This window comes from Citrus clementina, unplaced genomic scaffold, assembly GCF_000493195.1.
Source record: "Citrus clementina cultivar Clemenules unplaced genomic scaffold, Citrus_clementina_v1.0 scaffold_2, whole genome shotgun sequence".
Classification (NCBI taxonomy): domain Eukaryota; kingdom Viridiplantae; phylum Streptophyta; class Magnoliopsida; order Sapindales; family Rutaceae; genus Citrus; species Citrus x clementina.
The window spans coordinates 26,553,272-26,561,158 of NW_006262688.1; the positions used below are offsets into that span (position 1 = coordinate 26,553,272).

The window sequence follows — 7,887 nt, forward strand, 5'->3', positions numbered from 1 at the left end:
ACATAATCCCTTTATTTGTATTGACTTATAAGAAGATAAATGTCAGATAATCATGTTTAAGTTATTTTTTATTTATAAAAATAAATAAGATACTACTTATATTTAAATATTAAAAATAGAAAAACAAATATATCATTTAAACATTTATATTTAGACGCAATCAAATTTCAACCAAATTCAGACATATTCACATTAAAAAAAATGCCAACAAAATAATTAGCCTAAATTGAGGGCGTAAGTAAGTTTTACAACATAGAAAAACAAATTCATACACGATTGTAATTGCAATTGTTAGCTAGGGTTTACAAAAAGCCTTGGCTCCAAATCCATGACCCTACTACCTTATCTCTTCTTTCCTTGTTCTCCTCTGTCGTCAAGCTTAATTTGATCTCCCTTGGGTAGCCATTTAGTTTGCTACCTATCCAACTTGATGTCCTACATATGGGGTTTTTTTGGGCACTTAAATGAGAAGAATCTTCTTGCGAACAATGTGGGCATGTGGCCAAGAAAATTATCTGATGACAGCTTAGAATTGACCCACCAAAAAGAAAAAGAAAAAGAAAAAAAATCGATATCGGATATTTTGATCACGATCTTTTAGCTATTTCTTGCTTCCCCCCCCCCCCCCCCCCCCGCTCCATATGATCCTGATCAGATATATATCTTCTTGATACCACAACGCTCCTTTAATGTTTCTCTTATCATTGCAAGATGGAGATTATTAGATAATAGAAGAACAATTACAAAATCACGCGTGAAATTTTTTAGGGACTCGCTTGAATCAGTTTATTCAAATCTGTGGATTTCCTAGTACCCAACGGCTCTCAATGCTGACCATTTCTGTGGTCTTTTAGATCACAAGAGTGGCATTCGGCAAAGTTTATATATTGAGTAATGATACAGCCACAAACTCTTGTACAAACTTATTTTGTACAAACTGATGTGGCATGATAAGATTGGTTGAATTAAATATCACTTAGCCCACATGATTTATTTTTATTAATTTATATTTTCATTCAACCAATGAATTAATGCCACGTCAGTTTGTACAAAATAAGTTTGTACAAGAGTTTGTGGCTGTATCATTACTCTTATATATTAGTTAGGTTATTTCTATATGTAAGAGAAATTTTGAATGGTAGTTGTAATCAATTTCTTTATCCCCATCTAAACAGAAAAACAGGCATTTTTTTTTCCCAGTGAAATGGCCAGCAAATAGGAATTTTTTTGTCGTGAAAATATATAAATAGAGAGTCTCATTAAGTAATAATGGATCTCTAAAGGAAAAACTAAAAAACAAGAAAAATACAGACTCTAATTTATTACTTTTAATAAAATAAGAGAACCCTCATTAGAACTCTATATATATGTGTGTGTGTGTGTGTGTAAAATAAGGATCTTCAATAATATCAAGATAAGAATTAAATGAAATTGATATTCGTAATTAAGCATAGCATATAAGGTCGAATCATGACAATAGCGGAATTGGAAATATGGAAGAATCCCCAGCTATTGCATAGGATTATTTTCTTTTGAGCCACGTTGAAAACAAACAACCGTAAAAGTTTTATTTTCCGCCACCGTTTATGTTTTTGTTCCAATTTTACAAAGTTCAATTTATGATATCTATATATGTATATCCCTCATCTAATCATTTAAGAGTAAATACGTACCTACTAAATTTTAACAATAACATTCTAGGGCAATGAAAATTTGATTTGAAGTAAATATAATGAAAATTTGATTTCTCAACCAAAAAAATAAATAAATAAATATTTGATTTGAAGTAAATATAATGAAAACTTTCAAAATAAAACCAAAATTGTTATCATAACATGTTTGTCGTTATTAAAATATGCTGTGGGTGTTTGTAATTATATATAAAAATATGATGATTGAATATCAAAATTTGTGAATCATGAATTCGAGCAACAATAGGAGGAAATGTTGATATTTAACTAATAAGATTTCTCATTCTCATAAAAACATTGTAACCAAAAAAAAATTCATTTTATTTTTATTATATTCTCCAGAGTTGTCCCTCTCAAAGTTTGGTCGCTTGTCCAAAAAAAACCTAATATTTAGAGCGAATTATGACCTTAACAAAAAGATTAACCAAAAAAAGTCCAAACAAAACTTAGAATTCTAAATTCAAAACATACACCTGAAAAGAAAAATAATAATAATAATAATAATAATAATAATCCTGCAGGTTATGGGCTTCAGCTCCGTCTATGGGTGTTGACCCACCACCTGCCAAACGGGAGAACAAATAAATTATAAACGAATAAAAATATTCACATGCCGTTATATTTTATTTATCTTTTGACAAGTCACTAAGGAATGGGTAAACTTGGTTGTTTACTTTAGTAAGCTACTATTTGCACCCGTTAATTCTTCTTGTAATACCCATTTTATCCTCGTAATTACACTTAAGGACTCGTATTTAATTAGAATTAAACTTATCCACGGTTTCTCTTTTCACTTTTTCACATATCCACCACCGCTCGTTAATTCCTTGGATATATCAATAATACTGCTTTTAAACTGAAATATAAGTAATTTTTATTAATTCTTTGAATATACTAACACCACTTACATGATTTAAATTGAGTAATTAAGGAATCTCATTCTCATAATTGATCTCATCTCTTGGGTATATATTTTGTCCAGAATGTTAAGACTTTTCAATACATCACTGATGCTAGACAACGTGATGTATGTTCTTCAATTAACTAATCTCAAATTTTTAATCATCGAGATACCAAGTGATGATTGCTTGATCAAATACAAATTGAGTCATCAACTAATTTACCTAAATTAACAAATTTATTACATATCTTTCTCTAGAAGCAAACGTGGAAAATTAATTTTGTGAGCGACAAGTCAACACCTAATGCATCTCCTCCTTACTAGTTTATTGACATTTTACTTTTTAATTAATTTTGTTCTAGAATATCTAGTGCCTAAAGGTCCGTTTGGTATTGTTTCTGAATTTGTATTTTCTAAGAATAAAAATAAAAATAAAAATGGTGTTTTGCAGTTGCTGTATTTTGAATTTAAGTAAGTGTTTGGTATCATTTTATGTATCATATATTTTCAAACTAAAAACAATAATATGCGTTTGGTAGATATAGTTGAAAATGATAAAAACAGATAATATGCGTTCGGTAATACATTTTTCAAAAACAGTTTTTACTAAGCATTTTAAGTTATAATTATAGTTAGAAAATAATTGTGACAATATTACATACACAAATATACCATAATAATCTAAGCAAAATTATTATAAAAAATTAGATGATGATAAAGTTTTATAATTACCATTAATTAAAAAAAGTTTTACATTGTCATTGTTTTTACACTATAATTAAGATATATATTACAACACATGATTTAAACAAAATAATTATAAAAAATTATATGGTACACATTATGCATTATGTGTAATCGTGCCTCATAGAAGCTGCAATCCCATCTCTTATAGCATTTATCTCTGCGACATTCATTGGTAACCAAATCTTGCTATTCTCACCATCAACATCATATGGATTCATATCTTGTTACTAGAAAATTAGAAAAAATAACATATATCAAATATTAATGAAATTAAAGAAACTACTTCTAAACATACATAGCTCAAACTTTTGAAATTAATCAAATTCAACATAGCATGAAAGCCATTTTACCAATATGTCATAGATTAAAAATTCAACAGTCCAAAATAAAAAATATTCCAATACAACTTCACCAATTCAAATTAATGGCATAAAGTATTTCATGGCATAAACAAAAACAGATATATGTATTCTTCATCCTTAAAACACAAATACAATGCTATTCGGCAATCATCATTTTCCCCAAATATATTTATCTGAAATTACAATTTCCAGCTTGCATTTCGATTCAATGACGGAGAGAAAATATTAAAACTCATAATGACCAAGCACACAAAGCAACAGCATAGCAACAATTAAAGCAACAGCATAAGACAAATCCCCCGATTCCAGTTCATCGCTCCCTTTTTTTTCATTCCACAAACAAAATCAAAGTGTACCAAAAATATATTTACACGGTTTTGCTTTCAAATCAACACACTTACTCATAATCTAAAATAATTACTCAAAATTATTAAAACTCATAATTACAAAGCACACGAAGCAACAACATAACAACAATTAAAAGAGTTCTGCAACTTGACCAGAAAGCTTATTTTCTGATAAAATCAAAGAGTTCAGAGTCGGCAGCAACCCGAAAGACGATGGAATTTGGCCTGAAAGTAAGTTATGAGCCATGTTTAGGTCACTGAGAGAATCACATGAGCCCATTGACTCTGGTATTGAGCCAGACAACATGTTGTTCTGCAACTTGAGACTGCTCAATTGCTTCAGTTCACCAATTGATGCTGGAATTTTGCCAGAGAACTGATTGTTATTCAGCTCAATAGCAACCAATGATGTAGCCTTGGAAATCTCTTCAGGTAATTCACCTGATAACCGATTGTATCCAGCAAACAACTGCGCAAGAGACTTGGCGTTTTCAATATCCTGAGTAATAGACCCTTCAATCTGATTCAACGCGAGGTCTATAATAGTTACCTTGGGCAACCCCCATATTCCAGCCGGAACGGTCCCCTTTAGCGAGTTGTTACTAACTCTGAATCGCTCTAAAGTCAAGCAATTCGAATAACTCGCCGGAATTTCACCTGTGAAATTGTTCTGTAACATGAGCAGAATCTTCATGGTACCTCTCTTGCACATATCCGGTGGAATTGGCCCGAGTGAACAAATTCTCCGAAACATCAATGAAATCAAAATCAGCCCACGAACCAAGTTCCTGAGGTAGAGCACCTGTCAACTTGTTGGTGAACAAAGAAAGATTCACCAACTTTTTAAACTTCCCCAACTCAGCCGGTACTTCGCCAGAAAACTGATTCTCAAACAGCTGCAGAGTCACCAAATTCGTCAAAAACCTCACTTCAGATAAATCACCTTGAAGAAAGTTGGCCGAGGCATCAAAATTTGCAAGATTGGTTAAGTTTCTCAATCCAACAGGAAGCTTTCCTGACAACTGATTATTGTAGAGCTCGAGCTGCCATAACTTTACAAGGTTACCAATTTCTGATGGTATTTCCCCAGAGATATTGTTATCAGAGAGCTCCAGGTTGATAAGCTCCGTTAAGTTGCCAATTTCAACAGGAATTCGACCTTCAATGGAGCAGTTTGCTAAATAGAGCCAACTCAGCTTGTTCAGCTTCACGACTTGGTTGGGAAACGGGGTGGGATCAAAAGGGTTATCGCCAACGCTCAGCGAAACAAGATTGGTCATGTTTCCAAGTGACGTCCATGGAAACACGCCGGAGAATCCGCTGAGGTTGAGATACAAGTGCTGTAATTCGCTGAGAGAGGATATGTCTGGAAACGATCCACTGAAAAAGTTGTTGCCAAGATCCAAGTACTGTAGCTTGACACAGTTGTTCAAGTCCTTTGAGATTGTACCGTACAAAGAATTGAAGCCAAGTGAGAGCTTGTTCAATGCCTGAAGCTGACATATTGAATCAAAAGGAACGGTTCCTGTCAGATTTCGATCGGAAAGCTCGATTTCTTGAACAGAAGAACGGTTTGAGTTGCAAGTGATTCCTGTGAAGTTACAAAAGTGATTATTTGATACCCAGGAAGAGAATATATTGGATTTCGAATCTTTGAGGGAGGTTTTGAGATTTAGTAGAATCTGAAGCTCATCTGAATTGATGCAGGTGAAGAAGGAGAGACAAAGGAGGAGACACAGAGAAATCTTAGAGGTTGACATTTGCACTGGCCAACGAAAGAGATGATACCAATTTTAGAGAAGAGCCATTCTGAAATGTTAGAGCAGCTCATTATGCTGAACAGAAGAAGGTGAAGACTAAGATGAAGAAAATACAGAGCAAGTTACAGGGCAAGTGTGTCAGCAGTGCCAGCTCAGCTAACAGCTCAGCAGATTAGTTAAAGATGGTTGTAAGCATGATGTGCATTGTACTGAAGTTAGTTAGCTTTGATTACAGTTAGTCTTTGGATTAGTTAAATGAAGTTACCGTGATTGCATTGTATATAAACAGGTGATGCTTTGTAATTAAAGGTTAAGCAAAATAAAAATCAAACTTTGTTAAGGAAATATCTCCAGAATTATCAATTCATTTTCTTAGTAACCAAACAACTTTATTTCATTTTCTTTCATGGTATCAGAGCCACTCTAATGGCTAGTTCCAGTAGCACAACATCAAATCCAAATCAAATGAATATAAATCAATCATCACATATCTCCTTTTCGTTCAGCACTCCAGTCAAATTGGATCGATCAAATTTCATGATTTGGCGAAAGCAAGTTCTTACTATAATAAGAGGAAATCGTCTTGAAGATTTTATTTCTGGAAATCAAATCATACCAGAACAATACATTTCTAATACAGTAGCTGATGGATCAGTACAGAGAATCACGAATCCAGCTTACATCAACTGGCGAGCTCAGGATCAAACTTTGCTTGGCTGGATTTTGTCATCCATAAGTGAAGGTATCTTAAATACTGTTCTTAATTGCGAAAATTCATTTGAAGCATGGAGATCAATTGAAAAACAATTTGGAGTACAATCTGAGGCTAGAGTTATGCAATTGAGGTATGAAATGAATGTCCTTAGAAAAGAGAATATGTCTGTTGAGGAGTACTGTTTAAAAGTAAAAGCTGTTGCTGATAAGCTTGCTTGTGCTGGTAGCCCTGTGTCTGAGAAAGATCTGCTAATGCAAATTTTGAATGGCCTAGGACCTGGATTTCTAGATCTTGCTTCAATAATTACTGCTAATAGAATGTCGTATGATGATGCTTATGCATTACTCTTAACACATGAGGCAAGAATGGAACAAAATCATAATACTAAAGATCTTTTTAGTGCAAACTATGGGATGATGAATGCTAACTACTCTCAGTTTAGAGGAAATAATAAGAGAGGTGGTTATAGTGGATATCAAGGGCAATTTAATGCTGGAAATAGGAATCAAAATGGAGGAAGAGGAATGTTTTTCAATTCATTCTCAAGAGGTTTTCCAGCTGGTGGATATACTGGTAATGCTGGTGGCAGAGGACAGCAAATGAATGCATATGCTTATAAACATGTGCTTAACAACAGGCATAATTTCAATGTGAATCATGGCTCAACTTCAATGTCCAATGGAAATGGATCTGATGATAATGTGCTTATCTGTCAAATCTGTCATAAAGCTGGACATGCAGCTGATGTTTGTTGGCACAGACACTTTGATGGCTATGCTCCTCAACCCAGACAATTTGGAAGGGGCAGAGGGCATAAGTCTGCTTATATGGCTAACTTTGATCCACAAATTGGCTTTACTTCACAATTTGAAGATTCGTTTGCTACAGAATATCCTGGTTATCATGGGTACCATCCACCTGATATGAATGCATCAGTTGCATCAGTAAGTCATCACTCATCTGATATGCATTCTGTACCTGGAGCAGCTTATATTGCAAATTTTGAAGGACCAGCTGATGAAGGGTGGTATCTTGATAGTGGAGCTACGCATCACATCACTAACAACATGGCCAATATGCATATCAGAGATCAATTCACTAGAGCAGATCAGCTCATTATTGGAAATGGACAAGGTTTGCCCATAACTCATGTTGGTGATGCATCCTTTCTCTTTAAAAGTTCCAATTCTACACACAAACACTCACCTATAGTACTTAAAGATATTATGTTGGTGCCTTCCATTACCAAAAATTTGTTAAGTATCTCGAAGCTTACCACTGATAACAACTTGTCTGTTGAATTTCTTGGAAATGTTTGTTTTGTGAAGGATTCTCTGAGGGGACAGGTACTTCTGCAGGGTCTT

General features: G+C 33.7%; 1 pseudogene; it reads right to left on the minus strand.

Moving 5' to 3' along the window:
* Window positions 1–4,136: 4,136 nt before the first annotated feature.
* LOC18052857 lies at window positions 4,137–5,879 on the minus strand (annotated as a pseudogene).
* Window positions 5,880–7,887: the final 2,008 nt, after the last annotated feature.